Below are 16,518 nucleotides of genomic sequence, written 5' to 3' on the forward strand. Positions count from 1 at the left end.
CTCGGCCCCATTCTTCTCATCATCCTGTTTTGAATGACACTGAGCACGTATAGATTCTTCTTATAAAAGCACCCCCTGGAGCAGGGCTCGGTTCTTCAGCCTGCTTGCTAATTTTGCACAGCAATTAGTACTGACTTCTCCAAACCAGCAATCCAAATACAGCTCGAGAATGATTAGTACTGACTTCTCTAAACCAGTGATCGAAACAGAGCTCGAGAATGTTCCACGTAGTTCCTCAAAGGTCTTGGATAACTTCACCCTGTGCCTTTTGATTTCAAGCCCGAAGGGGAGGAACTTGCATAATTACTAAATTCTCAATGGAAGTGGTCTGGAGAAGGATACGGTAATGCCAAACTATACGTTAATTCAAACCATCGCCGCGACTGGGCAGCAAGGAGCCAGCATATGCCTTCTTTTAAAAATCTATTCTACCTATTCACTGACCGCGCAGGGCCGGGCCACATGGTCCTCCCTTGCAGCCAGTCAGCTGTGAGCAGCAGATGGGGTCATTTGCATTTTTCTTTTTATACTTTCTTTGATCGGCAAATTAAAGGATTTTTCTTAAATTTACATTCTCATTGTTTGCCTAAAATACAGACGTGGCTAAACTGTTGAATTGGGCTTCCCTGACTCTGCCCGAGCACCTCCCCCTCCCCCGCCAGGCACTGAGTCTTGAGAAAATACCCGGGGGGTAGATTTCGTATTTATCATCTGGGAATCTACAGTCCGCGAGTTTAGGAGTAGACAGAATCAGGCTTTGAGTTGGTGACTCGTGTTTTTCTATTTTAGGCGCTCGGCGCAGACAGCCCGTGGGTTTGTGTTTGTGGGGTGTGTGTGTGTGAGAGAGCGCGCGCGCTTCCGAAGCTCTTGTTCCGCAGCCTCAAACCCCAAAACTTCGAGTTGCAAGTAGCAGGCAGATTTTAGCTCCCAGGCTCACAACAGAGGGCGGCCACCGTGCAGGGGGAGTGGCCAGGGCCAGCTTTTCCCAGCGCCAGGGTCGCTCTCCCGCGTCCCGCCGGACTCCATGCCGCCCCGCGGAGCCGCAGGAGTCACCCGGGTCCTGGCGCCCCGAGGTCTTTGTGCCGGTCGCGGCGCGGGAAGACCGGGCTCGGGGGCCTGGGCCGCAGTCCAAAGGGCACAGATGCGGGAGAGGCGTGGGCGCGAGGCGGGAGGCGCTCCGCACAGTCGCCGTCCCGCAAGGGGCAAAAAAAGTAGAAAAACAGGCGTTTGGGGCCAAACTCTCGGGTCTGAGAAACCACGTTTCCGAGGACGGACTCGCGGGGGGAGGACACACGGGGTGCAGGGGACATTGTTCACGGCGCCGGCCAGCGCGCAGTGGGTGCGCGGCCGCCGCCCCCGCCAGGGGCAGCCAGCGCTGGCCCACGTGGAGCGACGGCGCCGGCCGAGCGTGCCGGGCCGCCTGGGTCCCCGGAGTGCGCGCCCGATCTCCCCGCCGCGGCCGTTCACGCCCGAGCGCCGCCGCCGGTCCCGCGTGTGCCCCGCTGAGGGGGAGGGGCGGGCCGGGGGTGGGGGCGGAGGGGTTGTGGTTCCACTGCAGCGGGGGCTCCTGTGTCCTTGTGCGGAAATGACACACGGAGTCCCGTCACGTCACGCGAGAGCGCAGCGCACGGACACACACAAAGAGAGGGGAAAATACACGGTGCCCGCCCGCCCGCCGCCCCCAGCGCCTCCCCGGGCCGCCCTGGCCAGGCCCTCCGCGCGCGGCCCCCACTCTCCGGCCCCGCGCCCTCCCCCCCACGTGGCGCCCAAACTCGGCGCGGGCCCGCCAGGCAAAGTACAGAACTCGCGTCCCAGGTAAGTGCGGGGCGGATCGAGCCGGCCGCGCGGCGGCGGCGGCGGCGTTGGCGGCTCCGGGGAGGGCGGCCGGGAGAGTGGCTGCAACATCCATGCCGGGTGGGGGCGGGAGCAGAAGAGGGGAGGCGGAGGGGGGCTGCCCGGAGCGCGCCCGCCGGGAACAGCGCCCACCCCCGCGCGGGGTCGAGCCACCGGAGCTGGCGCCGGGCGCCCACGGGCTCACCGCGCCCATTGTGCTGCGCGCCCCTTTGTGCCCGCTTGGAACGCGGCGGCTCCATGGCGTTCCGGGAGCACGCGCGCCGCGCGGGGGCGGGGGGTTCGCGCGGTGGAACCGTCCGCGCCACCGCCGCCTCCCGCCCCACTCGCGCCGCGCGCCGGCACCGCACCCCCGCCGGGCGCCGCGATGGAGCAGCCGGGGCGGCCAGAAGGCTCTGCGGTGCCCGCGGCGGCTCGGCGCTCGCGTTCGGCCGGGCTGTGTGGGGCCACGGCTCGGCTTGTGGAAGAGGGTGTCGGAGCCGGAGCAGGGGGCGGAGACTGGAGGGAGATGCCGGGCGGCGAGCGGGAGGCCGGGGGAGCCGCCGCTCGGAGGGACGAAGCCTGCGGCGGCTGCAAATGGAACGAGGTCGGCCCGCGGCGGCGGCGTCCCGGAGCAGAGAAGGACGGGCCCCGCCGCCAGGGGGCGCAGCGCTCCCTTCCCGGTCGTTCCACGGCGGTTCGCGGTTCCCGCTGCCCGGGAGCTGGAGGCGGGCCCGGCGCCTTGGGTGTGCACCCGGGCTGGCGCGAGGCCTGGCCAGCCGGCCGCAAAGCTCAAACCTGGGGCGCTCGCCGCTCCTCGTGACCGCCCCTTTTCCTCTGTATTATGAAACGTGATTTCCCACGCATGCTTTGCCCTCGCCTCATCCGTGATTTGGAGGTCCTCGTGTGCTTGTTTACCTTCGTCTCCCTATGTAGATATTTTAGACAAGGTGTTTTTACAGAGGTAAGAGTTTTGATTGCTCAGGTGGTCTTTCTGGAAGACTTCCGCGCATAAAGGCTGACCCGATAAGAGTGTCGGGAGTCACACGGTTACTCACTGGAGGTGGAAATGTGCAGCTTCCTCTCCTTAAAGTAACTTTTGAATTGTCAAATACAAATGTTAAACATGCCACAAGGCAGCGTGGCATAGACTGCCAGAAAGCTACAGTTGCAGAAAACTGAGGCAAGGAAGTGAGTCCTTCAGGCTAGCCATGTATACAAACGGCCGGGATAGAGGACAGTCTTGTTAACCGCTCCCCACTTCCACCCTTGCAGTCCCTTTTGCTGTTTTTAAACCATTCATCCCTAATTTTGGCTTTATATCACCATAACACCCTGTCAAGCTTCCCTCAGTACTGGGACTTGGGCAGGATTTTGTATCTCCCTCACAGTTTCACATCCCCAGCCTCCCACCCAGTGTCTGATAACTAGTAGGCGCTCAGTGTATATTTTCTAAATGAATGGAAAAAGCCTCTTGGATTGCAGAGGAAAGATGGAGCCAGAGCGGCCAGTTGCTGCTGGGTAGTTAGGTGGTGTCTATGTGGCCCTTAAAATTTGTTACCTAAGCACCCTGTCATGGAACATGAGTTTCTTTTTTTTTTTTTTTTTTTGGAGACAGAGTCTTGCTCTGTCGCCAGGGCTGCAGTGCAGTGGCTCCATCTCGGCTCATTGCAACCTCCACCTCCCAGATTCAAGCGATTTTCTTGCCTCAGCCTCTCGAGTAGCTCGGATTACAGGCCATGTGCCACCACACCCAGCTAATTTTTGTGTTTGTAGTAGAGACGGAGTTTCACCATTGTTTCCCAAGCTGGTCTCCCATCCTAAAGTGATCTGCCTGCCTCGGCCTCCCAAAGTGTTGGGAGTACAGGCGTGAGCCACCGTGCCCAGTGGGAACATGTTTTTGTTGTTGTTGTTGTTGTTGTTTTTAAACCAGAGATGCCATCTTCTTGCTGAAGAACTAATTTTCTTTTATTTTAATTTTAATTTTATTTTTATTTATTTTTTTATTTTTTTTGAGATGGAGTTTCGCTCATTACCCAGGCTGGAGTGCAATGGCGCGATCTCGGCTCACCGCAACCTCCCCCTCCTGGGTTCAGGCAATTCTCCTGCCTCGGCCTCCTGAGTAGCTGGGATTACAGGCACACGCCGCCATGCCCAGCTAATTTTTTGTATTTTTAGGAGAGGCGGGGTTTCACCATGTTGACCAGGATGGTCTCGATCTCTTGACCTTGTGATCCACCTGCCTCGGCCTCCCAAAGTGCTGGGATTACAGGCTTGAGCCACCGCGCCCGGCCCTTCTTCTTTTTTTTTTTTTTTTTGAGACGGAGTTTCGCTCTTGTTACCCAGGCTGGAGTGCAATGGCAAGATCTCGGCTCACCGCAACCTCCGCCTCCTAAGTTCAGGCAATTCTCCTGCCTCAGCCTCCTGAGTAGCTGGGATTACAGGCACACGCCACCATGCCCAGCTAATTTTTTGTATTTTTAGTAGAGACGGGGTTTCACCATGTTGACCAGGATGGTCTTGATCTCTTGACCTCGTGATCCACCCGCCTCGGCCTCCCAAAGTGCTAGGATTACAGGCTTGAGCCACCGTGCCCGGCCGTGAAGAACTAATATAACAGGAAAGTTTTTTTGGTTTTGTTTTGTTTTGTTTTGTTTTGTTTTTTGAGATGGAGTTTCGCTATTGTTACCCAGACTGGAGTGCAATGGGGCGTTCTCGGCTCACCGCAACCTCCGCCTCCTGGGCTCAGGCAATTCTCCTGCCTCAGCCTCCTAAGTAGCTGGGATTACAGGCATGCACCACCACGCCCAGCTAGTTTTTTGTATTTTTAGTAGAGACGGGGTTTCACCATGTTGACCAGGATGGTCTCGATCTTTCGACCTCGTGATCCACCCGCCTCGGCCTCCCAAAGTGCTGGGATTACAGGCTTGAGCCACCGCGCCCGGCCTTGTTTTGTTTTTTGAGACAGAGGCTTGCTCTGTCACCCAGGCTGGGGTGCAGTGGTGCAATCTCGGCTCATTGCAACCTCCACCTCCTGGGTTCAAGTGATTCGCCTGCCTCAGCCTCCCGAGTAGCTGGGACTCCAGGCAAGTGCCACCACACCCAGCTAGTTTTTTTGTATTTTTTTAGTAGAGATGGGGTTTCACTGTGTTAGCCAGGATGGTCTCCATCTCCTGGCCTCATGATCCTCCCACCTTGGCCTCCCAAAGTGCCGGGATTACAGGCGTGAGCCACCATGCCCGGCCTTAACAGGAGAGTTTTATGTGGTTCCACCCACCTTTCCAATGCCCAGCAAGAAGACAGGCCAGTTAGGACCTGGCAGACAAGACAGTCGGCATCCCAGCAGTCTATTAAAAGGTGCTGTATTGGCCATGCGCGGTGGCTCAAGCTTGTAATCCCAGCACTTTGGGAGGCCGAGGCGGGTGGATCATAAGGTCAAGAGATCGAGACTGCCGGGCGCGGTGGCTCAAGCCTGTAATCCCAGCACTTTGGGAGGCCGAGGCGGGTGGATCACGAGGTCAAGAGATCGAGACCATCCTGGTCAACATGGTGAAACCCCGTCTCTACTAAAAATACAGAAAAACTAGCTGGGCATGGTGGCGCGTGCCTGTAATCCCAGCTACTTAGGAGGCTGAGGGAGGAGAATTGCCTGAGCCCAGGAGGCGGAGGTTGCGGTGAGCCGAGATTGCGCCATTGCACTCCAGCCTGGGTAACAAGAGCGAAACTCCGTCTCAAAAAAAAAAAAAAAAAAAAAAAAAAAAAAAAAAAAAAAAAGAGATCGAGACCATCCTGGTCAACATGGTGAAACCCCGTCTCTACTAAAAATACAAAAAACTAGCTGGGCATGGTGGCGCGTGCCTGTAATCCCAGCTACTCAGGAGGCTGAGGCAGGAGAATTGCCTGAACCCAGGAGGCGGAGGTTGCGGTGAGCCGAGATCGCGCCATTGCACTCCAGCCTGGGTAACAAAAGCGAAACTCCGTCTCAAAAAAAAAAAAAAAAAAGGTGCTGTATTGACACATATTCTTTACATCCTCTCCCTTTGTGTCGTTTCTTAGCTTCTGAGCGCTCCTGTGTGAGCAAAAGCATAGCAGAATGTCCAATAATTACAAAGAGAAAAACCGGAGTGAGGCCTGATGCAGGTTTGATTAGGTGAAAATGTAATATCCTATATTAATGTCTCAAGCTGCTGCTTTTTATAGCTGCCTAGAAAGCCTCTGGAAGCAATGAGAGAGAAACAGCATGTTTATATGAATTGTATTGACACCATGATGAAAAGTTTAAATACCTCAAATCGTATAATGTAGAAACATTAAGTGTGAAAGTCGCTAGCCAGCCCACAGAAATGATTTGGTGTTTGTATATGGGAGGCTGGGATGTAGTATTTTTTCCCGGTGCTTAAATTTTTTTTTTTTTTTTTTTTTTTTGAGACGGTCTCATTCTGTTGCCCAGGCTGGAGTGCAGTGGTGCGCTCTTGGCTCACTGCTATCACTGCCTTCCAGGTTCAAGTGACTCTCCTGCCTCAGCCTCCCAAGCAGCTGGGATTACAGGTGCATGCTACCACATCTGGCTGATTTTTGTATTTTTAATGGAGATGGGGTTTCACTGTATCGGCCAGGCTGGTCTTGAACTCCTGACCTCAAGTGATCCACTGGCCTCAGCCTCCCAAAGTGCTAGGAATATAGGCATGAGCCATGGCGCCTGGTCTGGTGCTTAATTTTTGTGTTAAGTGATAGATTTTGGTTGCTAACCTAATTGCATCATACCCATCATTGACTAAAGTAAGCTTAGAAAATTAATTGTAGAATTAATCTTTGGAATGGGAAATCTATTGTGTATTCTTTTATTGGCATTTATAGGGATGTGTACATGTGTTAACTTTTTTTTTCAGAGATGGAGTTTCTGTCGCCTAGGCTAGGTGCAGTGCCACAATCTCAGCTCACTGCAGCCTCCACCTCCCTCTCCCTTTGGATCCTTTCTTGGCTTCTAAGAGGGTTCAAGTGATTCTCCTGTGTCACCCTCCCTAGTAACTGGGATTATAGGCATGCACTACCATGCCCAGCTAATTTTTGTATTTTTAGTAGAGACGGGGTTTCACCATGTTGACCAGGATGGTCTCGATCTCTTGACCTCGTGATCCACCCGCCTTAGCCTCCCAAAGTGCTGGGATTACAGGCTTAAGCCACTGAGCCCGGCCTTTTAGTTTTTAATAAAGATGGGGTTTCACCATGTTGGCCAGGCTGGTCTCAAACTCCTGAGTGCAGGTGATCTGCTTGCCTCAGCCTCCCAAAGTGCTGGGATTGCAGGTGTGAGCCACCATGGCTGACCAGGATAAATTTTTTTTTTTTTTTTTTTTTTTTTTTTTTTGAGACGGAGTTTCGCTCTTGTTACCCAGGCTGGAGTGCAATGGCGCGATCTCGGCTCACCGCAACCTCCGCCTCCTGGGTTCAGGCAATTCTCCTGCCTCAGCCTCCTGAGTAGCTGGGATTGCAGGCACGCGCCACCATGCCCAGCTAATTTTTTGCACTTTTTAGTAGAGACGGGGTTTCACCATGTTGCCCAGGATGGTCTCGATCTCTCGACCTCGTGATCCACCCGCCTCGGCCTCCCAAAGTGCTGGGATTACAGGCTTGAGCCACCGCGCCCGGCCAGGATAAATTTTTTAAATGAGACTTAAATCACCAGGTGCAGCGGCTCATGCCTGTAATCACAGCACTTTGGGAGGCCGAGGTGGGTAGATCACCTGACGTTAGGAGTTCAAGACCAGCCTGACCAACATGGTGAAACCCTGTCTCAACTAACAATACAAAATTTAGCTAGGTGTGGGTGTTGGGTAATCCCAGCTACTGGGGAGGCTGAAGCGGGAGAATTGCTTGAACCCCGGAGGAGGAGGCTGCAGTGAGCTGAAGTCGCGCCACACTTCACTCTAGCCTGGGCAACAGAGCAAGACTTTGTCTCAAAAAGAAAAGAAAAAGAAAGTCACACAAAAAAATGTGCTAAAAACAGATTTTTGTGTGTGTGCTTTGTACCACTTTGCTCTGACAGTCTCTTTCTTCCTCCAAATTTGATAATGCTCTTCTCCCACTTCTGGTACACTAGGATTTCTTACAACATCAGTTTCAACCCAGAGCTCTTGTGGTTTCTGGGATTAGCTACCACAGGTTCCCCACATGTGCCATACTAAGAGCTCTCCGTGCCAGGATCCGGCCTTCTGAGTGTTAAACATGAGAGGGGCTGTTGTAGAGTGGCAGTGAATGCTTTGCATGCTAGTCTGTGAATTTTGTATGAATACCGCTTCTACAAACTGTTGGTTTAGAGCTGAATTTTTCTTAGCAGATTACCTAATACCATGCTCTCCCTCCATTTTTTTTTTTTTTTTTTTTTGAGACGGAGTTTCGCTCTTGTTGCCCAGGCTGGAGTGCAATGGCGTGATCTCGGCTCACCGCAACCTCCGCCTCCTGGGTTCAGGCAATTCTCCTGCCTCAGCCTCCTGAGTAGCTGGGATTACAGGCACGTGCCACCATGCCCAGCTAATTTTTAGTATTTTTAGTAGAGACGGGGTTTCACCATGTTGACCAGGTTGGTCTCGATCTCTCGACCTTGTGAGCCACCGCGCCCGGCTCCATTTTTTTTTTTAAGACAGGATCTGGCTATTTTGACCAGGCTGATCTTGAACTCCTAGGTTCAAGCAATGCTTCCACCTCATCCCATTGAGTAGCTGGGACTATGGGTACACACCACTGTACCCACTTTTTTTTTTTTTTTTTTTTAAGACAGAGTCTTGCTCTGTTGCCCAGGCTGGAGTGCAATGGCAGGATCTCAGCTCATTGTAGCCACCACCTCCCAGGTTCAAGGATTCTCCTGCCTCAGCCTCCTGAATAGCTGGGATTATAGGCCTGTACCACCATACCCAGCTAATTTTTGTATTTTTAGTAGAGATGAGGTTTTGCCATGTTGACCAGGCTGGTCTCGACGGATTTTGTAAAAAACACAAAAATTAGCCAGGCATGGTGGCGCACGCCTGTAGTCCCAGCTGCTCGGGAGGCTGAGACAGGAGAAGTGCTTGAACCCCGGGATGCAGAGTTGTAGAGGGCTGGGATCGCACCACTGTACTCCAGACTGGGCAACAGAACAAGACTCCGTCTCAAATAAGTAAATAAATAAGCCCTCTTAATTTTTTTTTCTACCCATGGCCATCCCTCCTCCTGTCTAGTTTTCAGTTATCTCTGACTAGTGAAATGCAGTTGTATCAGTATCAGTAAGGGCATTGATTACGGAATTGATTAAGTCACTTGCTGGCCTTTTCTTGTATGTCATGGACTGTTGGTTTGAGCATGGAGCTAGCAAAGCGAAGGACCGAGGCTTACTTAGGATTGGGGGTGCAGTGTACTCCAGACTGTCCCAAACCCTAATTAGCTTGTGTGGTCACAAGACAAAACACCTGAAAAAATGGGAAGTGCAGAGAAAACTCAGCTTATACCTCCTAGGGAAATCAGTCACCGTTGTGCAGTCGGTCATGTGGCTGGATGCCAAAATTCGAGGTCCCTCCTTTCACCTGCAGCCTCCGCTTCTGCATGCCGGAGTTGATAAGCAGAGTCTCCTGTGGGCGATGTGAGGAGGTAGCCCTCCTCAAGGCCGGGAGAACGTTAAGTGGAACTTCTTAGCTGAGGAACATGGCACATTTACTCAGACTCAGAAGATGCAAGTGACCAAAGATTAAGATGCCAGATGACAGGCACGCAGGCAGGGTTGCGTGCTGGGCTGCGTGCTGGGAGATGAGGTTGTGCTCTGACTGAATAAGGAAGGCAGCTACAATTACAGCTTTAGAAAAACTCAGGGGAAAATTGCCCTGGTTTTGTGAGGACTGGTATTTTTCAAACTGCGTTTGCAGATGTGTCTAAAAATAAAAACAAATTGCAAACATGTCCTGCAAGTCCCTTGGGCAGGATGCCACTGCCAAGGGGGCTGGGTCTTGAGGGCCTTAAGGCTCCCAGCCGGTCCTGTGAACCCAGAGACCAGCTGCACCAGAGCGAATGGCATGGGAACATTCTTCCTGTCCTCAGGGAGAACACTTGATTTGGTTTCATCCCCTTCCCTCCAGTTTCTGTGTTTCATTGGAAAGAAAACGTATTAAACCTTTTTTTTTTTTTTTTTTTTGAGACGGAGTTTTCGCTCTTGTTACCCAGGCTGGAGTGCAATGGCGCCATCTCGGCTCACCGCAACCTCCGCCTCCTGGGTTCAAGCAATTCTCCTGCCTCAGCCTCCTGAGTAGCTGGGATTACAGGCACGTGCCACCATGCCTAGCTAATTTTTTGTATTTTTAGTAGAGACGGGGTTTCACCATGTTGACCAGGATGGTCTCGATCTCTCGACCTCGTGATCCACCCGCCTCGGCCTCCCAAAGTGCTGGGATTACAGGCTTGAGCCACCGCGCCCGGCCGTATTAAACCTTTTTAATCCATTAAGCCATTTTATTTAATTTGCAGTTCTTTTTTTTTTTTTTTTTTTTTTTGAGACAAGAGTTTCACTCTTGTTGCCTAGGCTGGAGTGTAATGGTGTGATCTCGGCTCACCGCAACCTCTGCCTACCAAGTTCAAGTGAGTCTCCTCCCTCCCAAGTAGCTGGGATTACAGGCATGTGCCACCATGCCCGGGTAATTTTGTATTTTTAGTAGAGACAAGATTTCTCCATGTTGGTCAGGCTGGTCTTGAACTCCTAACCTCAGGTGATCCACCTGCCTCGGCCTCCCAAAGTGCTGGGATTACAGGCATGAGCCACACTGTACCTGGCCTTAATTTGCAGTTCTTAAGCATTCACTATATAAATGCGCTTTAGGCGGGGCGGGGTGGCTCACGCCTGTAATCCCAACGCTTTGGGAGGCCAGGGCAGGTGGATCACTTAAGGCCAGGAGTTCAAGACCAGCCTGGCCAACATGGCAGAACCCCTGTCTCTACTGAAAATGCAAAAATCAGCTGGGCATGGTGGTGCACACCTGTAATGTCAGCTACTTGGGAGGCTGAGGCAGGAGAATCGCTTGAACCCGGGAGACAAAGATTGCAGTGAGCCGAGATCGCACCACTGCACTCTAGCCTGGGAGACAGAATGAAACCTCGTCTCAAAAAATAAATAGATAAGAAATGCACTTTGAAGATCTTCTTTTAAAAAGAAAAGCTTTATAATAGGTAACATTGAGTGCTATGTGTCAGGCACTTTCTTCTTTGTAATTTTCACAAAAACTTGATGAGCAGTAGATGTGTCCAGCTCCCATTACGGAATACGGCTTGTATGGGTAGGTAAACAGCTGGTCTGCTGTTAGATGCTAAATATGTTAACTGGGTTAAAAGCCCTTTTTGAGCCAGGTGCAGTGGCTCATGCCTGTAATCCCAACAACACTTTAGGAGGCCTACGTGGGTGGATCACCTGAGGTCAGGAGTTCGGGACCAGGCTGGCCAACATGGTGACACCCCATCTCTAATAAAAATAGAAAAATTAACCGAGCGTGGTAATCCCAGCTACGTGGGAGACTGAGGCAGGAGAATCACTTGAACCTGAGAGCCTGAGGTTGCTGTGAGCCAAAATCACATCACTGCACTCCAGCTTGGATGACAGAGTGAGACTTCATCTCAAAAAGCAAAAAAAGCCCTTTTTGAAAACTGGGCTGGGTTGAGGGCAGGTGTGGTCGTTTGCACCTGAAATCCGAGCACTTTGGGAGGCTGAGTCAGGAGGGTTGCTGAAAGCCTGGAGCGTAAGACCAGCTTGGGCAGCACATGGAGACCTTGTCTCTACAAAAAATAAAAAAATTAGCTGGGTGCGATGGTGTGCACCCATAGTCTAGCTACTGACAGGCTGAGATGGGAGAATCACCTGAGCCCAGGAGTTCAAGGCTGCAGTGAGCTCTGGTCCTACTACTGCACTCAGCCTGGGTGACAGCGAGACCCCCATCTCTGGGGGGAAAATCAAAAACAAAAACAAAAAAATGAAAAACTGAATTAAAAGCCAGGGTTTAATCCAGTTCCATCTGACTCCAAAGTTTAGTAGAGAATTCTGTTTTCCTTGGGGTCACCTGCCCTGGTTCCTGCCTTGGTTGCAGGCTAGCCCATCTGGCTAGTTGACTTGCTCATGCACCTGTGCCCAGCTCAACAGCTCAGCGGGAAGAGGGAAAGAAAGCCAGGAGGTCATGGCCCATTCTCGCGTCCCAGCTTCCTTGGAAGGCCGAATGAAGCGCTCATGCCGGGAGTCTCCTGAAGTCCTTTCCTGCTCTTTGGTCTCCGCAGCATCCCTCATGTGGCACAGATGGGGCCCCCCGCCCCCACCCCTCATTCCCTGTCTGCATAAGCAGCAGCCCTTGTAGGGACTGTGGGGGTTGACATGTAAAACACTTAGAATGCGGAGCCTGTGCCACACAAATACTGGCTGCTGTCCCCTTCTGGGTTTAATTTCTAGAAGTCAGCATCACCTGTAACAGAGAGGGTCCTTGAAATCAAAGCAGACCTGTGGCAGTTGTGAAGAATGCAGCAAGGTTTAGGTCTTGGTTAAAAATCCTTGAGTTTGTTTTGTTAATGAAATCTTTAAAGTGGTCTCAGCATATTCTCTCCACTTTACCTTTGTGTGGCAGGGGCGACACAGCCACCGTGCTCATTGTCTCAGGTCCCAATTACATTCCTGTTCTGGGCTCACATTCTCGAGGGAGTCTTCTGGTAGTGAGGGTTTGCTTCAGTTTACATATGCAAACAGCTCTTAGGGGCAGGGGGGAGTTGCCCTGAGCGGCCTGAAGTCAGAGCTGCTGGGGCCAGGCCTTCCCAGACTGGCACCTCAGCCCAGTGGCAAGGACATCTCTGATCTAGCAGGGTAAAATCCGGAGTCAGCTGGCTGGAATTTGAACCTCGAGGTTGCAGGAAGCCTAAGTACTTCCCATTTGTGGGCCTGCTGCCTGTCCTGTGTGACTCCCCGGCCTGCAGGCCTTTGACAGCTCCAATCAGGCTCATGCTGTGGTGGCTGACTATCGGAAGAACTTGATAGAAAGGTACCCTGGACTACTCTCAGCCGCCTGTGGGTATACTGGAGAACGTGTCCCTTTGGAAATCTGTGGGCTGGGCAGGGAAGAGGCCAGTGATCCTGCCAAGGGCCTTGCCAAGGAGTGCCACATCAGCAGCTGCCCCTTACTTAGATCACCATGTCAGCTGCCATGCCCGTTCTTTTTTTTTTTAGAGACAGAGTCTTGCTCTATTGCTCAGGCTGGAGTGCAGTGGTGAGATCTCAGCTCACTGCATCCTCTGCCTCCCGGGTTCAAGTGATTCTCCTGCCTAGGCCTCCTGTAACTGGGATTAGAGGCTTGTGCCACCATGCCCAGCTAATTTTTGTATTTTTTTGTTTTTGTTTTTGTTTTACATGACCAATCAGCGTAATTTTTGTATTTTTAGTAGAGTAAGGATTTCACTATGTTGGCCAGGCTGGTCTAGAACACCTGACCTTAGGTAATCTGCCCGTCTTGTCAGCCTCCCAAAGTGTTATTGGGATTACAGGTGTGAGCCAGTGCACCCAGCCCCATCCCAGTTATTTTTATTTTTATTTATTTATGTATTTATTTTTCAGACACAGAGTCTTGCACTGTTTTCCAGGCTGGAGTGCAGTGGCATGATCTCAGCTCCCTGCAACCTCTGCCTTCTGGGTTCAAGCTATTCTCCTGCCTCCGCCTCCCCACTAGCTAGGATTACAGATTCACGCCACCACGCCTGGCTAATTTCTTTGTAGTTTTAGTAGAGATAGGGTTTCGCCATGTTGGCCAGGCTGGTCTTGAACTCCTGACCTTAGGTGATCTGCTCACCTCAGCCTCCTAAAGTGCTGGGATTACAGGCCGGAGCCACCACACCTGGCCTGATTTTACAAACATTCTTAGCTTGTTGCTGTTTGTGGACATAACAGCATATGACTTGGCCGTGCAGTAAAGATCACTGTGCTTTTTATTTGTCATTAAAAAAGTCCGTATCAAAGAATTTTACATTCACTGTAGAATTCTTTGGAAAGTAGAGGACATCATAAAGGAAGAATCATCCATAATCCTCCTAATTGAAGATAATTAACATTTTGGCATATTTCCTTTTAGCTGCTTTTTGGCATTTTAAAATTACATAATTGAGATATCCCCAATGAACTTTCAAGTATGTTACTGACTGGGTAACCTTGTCATGAACAATTGATTTTAAATCTTTACACGTAATTTAATGCTCAGCTTTTTCTGTCAATAGAGGTTTTGAAATCATGTTGAGAAAATGTGTACAAGCTGACTTCCTAACTTTGTATGATGAAAGAAAATAATAATCAAAGGTGATTTCAGCGTAGGTCACGTTTAGTTTGTTCTCTTTTCTCTTCGGCTCTTTGTGGAATTCATCGATAATAATGGTTAATAGTTAAGTAGGTTTTCCTGCACCAGGATTTCCAGCCTTACAGTCTGGCCCTAGTGTTCCTGCTTGTGCTTATGTTATCACTGCCTGCTAAGAGAGAGACAGAGCGAGCGAGCAAGAGCAGGAGAAGACCTCACGGCCCAGGCTCTTTGCCCTCTGGCCTTTGCTAATTGCCGTGGCTCCTTATTAGAAGTTCCTTTTTAATATTTTTTGAAACAGGGTCTCACTTTGTCGCCCAGGCTGGAGTGTAGTGGCACAGTCTCAGCTCACTGCAGCCTCCATCTCCTGGGGTCAAGCGATCCTCTGGCCTCAGCCCCCAAAGTAGCTGGGACTACAGGTGCATGCCACCACGCCCAGCTAATTGTTCATATGTTTTTGGTAGAGATGGTGTTTAGACATATTGCTCAGACTGGTCTCGAACTCCTGACCTCAGGTGATCTGCCTGCCTTGGCCTCCCAGGGTGCTGGAATTACAGACGTGAGCCGCTGTGCCCAGCCTAGCACTCCACTTTTGAGGACCACACTTTGTGAACCACTAAGGAATATCTGTGGAAGTACACATAAGAAGGCAAACATAGTTGCCACCAAGACAGTAACCCAGTGACTGGAGGACAGTGGATTTTTTTTTTTTTTTTTTTTTTTTTTGATACAGAGTCTCGCTGAGTCGCCAGGCTGGAGTGTGTTGGCGCAATCTCGGCTCACTGCAACCTTCATCTTCCAGGTTCCAGTGGTTCTCCTGCGCCAGCTTCCTGACTAGTTGGGACTACAGGAGTGTGCCAGCACACCCAGCTACTTTTTATATTTTTAGTAGAAACGGGGTTTTACCATGTTGGCCAGTATAGTCTCAATCTCTTGACCTCTTGATCCGCCTGCCTCTGTTTCCCAAAGTGCTGGGATTACAGGCGTGAACCACCGCGCCCAGCCAACAGTGGGCTTTCTAACCAAACATCCTTTCATGCTTGCTGATTTTTGGTCTGTGTGCATGTACAGTTGGCGCTACCACATCTGCAGGTTCACCCAACGTCAGACAGAAAATATTTCGGCCTAGACACAGTGGCTCACGCCAGTAATCCTAGCACTTGGGAAGCTGAGTCGTGTGGATCGCTTGAAGTCAGTGTTTGTTTAAGACTAGCCTGGCCAACATGACGAAACTCCGTCTCTGCTAAAAATACAAAAATTAGCCAGACGTAGTGGCACGCACCTATAATCCCAGCTACTTGGGAGGCTGAGGCAGAATTGGATGAACCTGCGGGGCAGAGGTTTGAGTGAGCCGAGATCACACCACTGCGCTCCAGCCTGGGTAACTGAGCGAGACTCCATCTCAGAAAAAGAAAAATAAAATATTCCAAATGTTTTAAAATACTTGTATCTAGATCACAAAATTTCAGACATTGGTAGCTTCTACATAGTTATGATCTGTAGCCTGTGCTTCCTAGATGTGAGTTATGTTTGTCATGGAAACCCTAATGAAACATGTAGTAACCCTGGGGTTCTGACTGCTCTTTCCTTCCTGTCACTTTTACCTTCTGTGTTTTACCCATCCTCCTGTGACAAGCTCCCGGAGTATCTTCAGCCAGGTGCTGCCATCTGTACCCCTGAGTTGGTTGGGATCCCCACAGATAGGTTCTACTGTTGGTGGATTCCCTGCATAGAGGACAGATCCCGTCCCCCGCTGGCACCAGCAGCTCCCCATCACACAGCAGGGTGTGGGGTAGAGCAGACTTGGGGCCACGGGATGAGCTTGAACATGTTCCTAACCCCGCTGGCCTCAGCTCCTACACCTTTAAGATGAGGAAACTGCATGAGATGACCTCTCAGGTCCTTCTCTGCTCTAAAACTGCCCCAGTTTTCACTTGCAAAATGGGTATAACGATGTCCTACTTCATAGGATGATCAGGATGCGTCAACAGTAAAGCTCTCCGCATAGCACCTTCCATGCCCTGCAGGCTGGCATTTCTATGGGGTCTCCCTGAGTGTGTGTTGGGATGGGGAGGAAGGGATGGCACAACGGGGCTTCTGCCTTCTAGGAGCTTGTAGGTAGGTTGAGTCTTCTCCTGGTTCCCGCTGCCTCGTGGACACCACGGCACTTCTTGTCATGTGGGTCCTGTTTGCCTCAGCTGGAAGCCCATTGGTTCTCAGCTCTCCTCTGTCTCCTCGAAAAGAAACTACTCATCTCCAAATCCTTGTGTCAAGATCAGCTGTTGGGGGGACCCAAACCAAAGCAAGGAGTGAAAGGAGTGATAGAGAAGTGGCCATGACACGTTAAGTGAAAATAGCAGGAAACCAGGTT

General features: G+C 51.2%; 1 protein-coding gene across 1 annotated transcript in view; it reads left to right on the forward strand.

Annotated features, from left to right (window-relative positions):
- The first annotated feature begins 1,392 nt into the window (after positions 1 to 1,392).
- BEND3 (BEN domain containing 3) overlaps positions 1,393 to 16,518 on the forward strand; it is a 56,302-nt gene continuing 41,176 nt past the window's right edge. The window contains exon 1 of the mRNA XM_003935932.4: positions 1,393 to 1,815. The gene's annotated coding sequence lies outside the window, so the exon portion shown is untranslated. The remainder of the gene's footprint in view (positions 1,816 to 16,518) is intronic.

This window comes from Saimiri boliviensis, chromosome 4 (assembly GCF_048565385.1).
Source record: "Saimiri boliviensis isolate mSaiBol1 chromosome 4, mSaiBol1.pri, whole genome shotgun sequence".
Lineage (NCBI taxonomy): Eukaryota > Metazoa > Chordata > Mammalia > Primates > Cebidae > Saimiri > Saimiri boliviensis.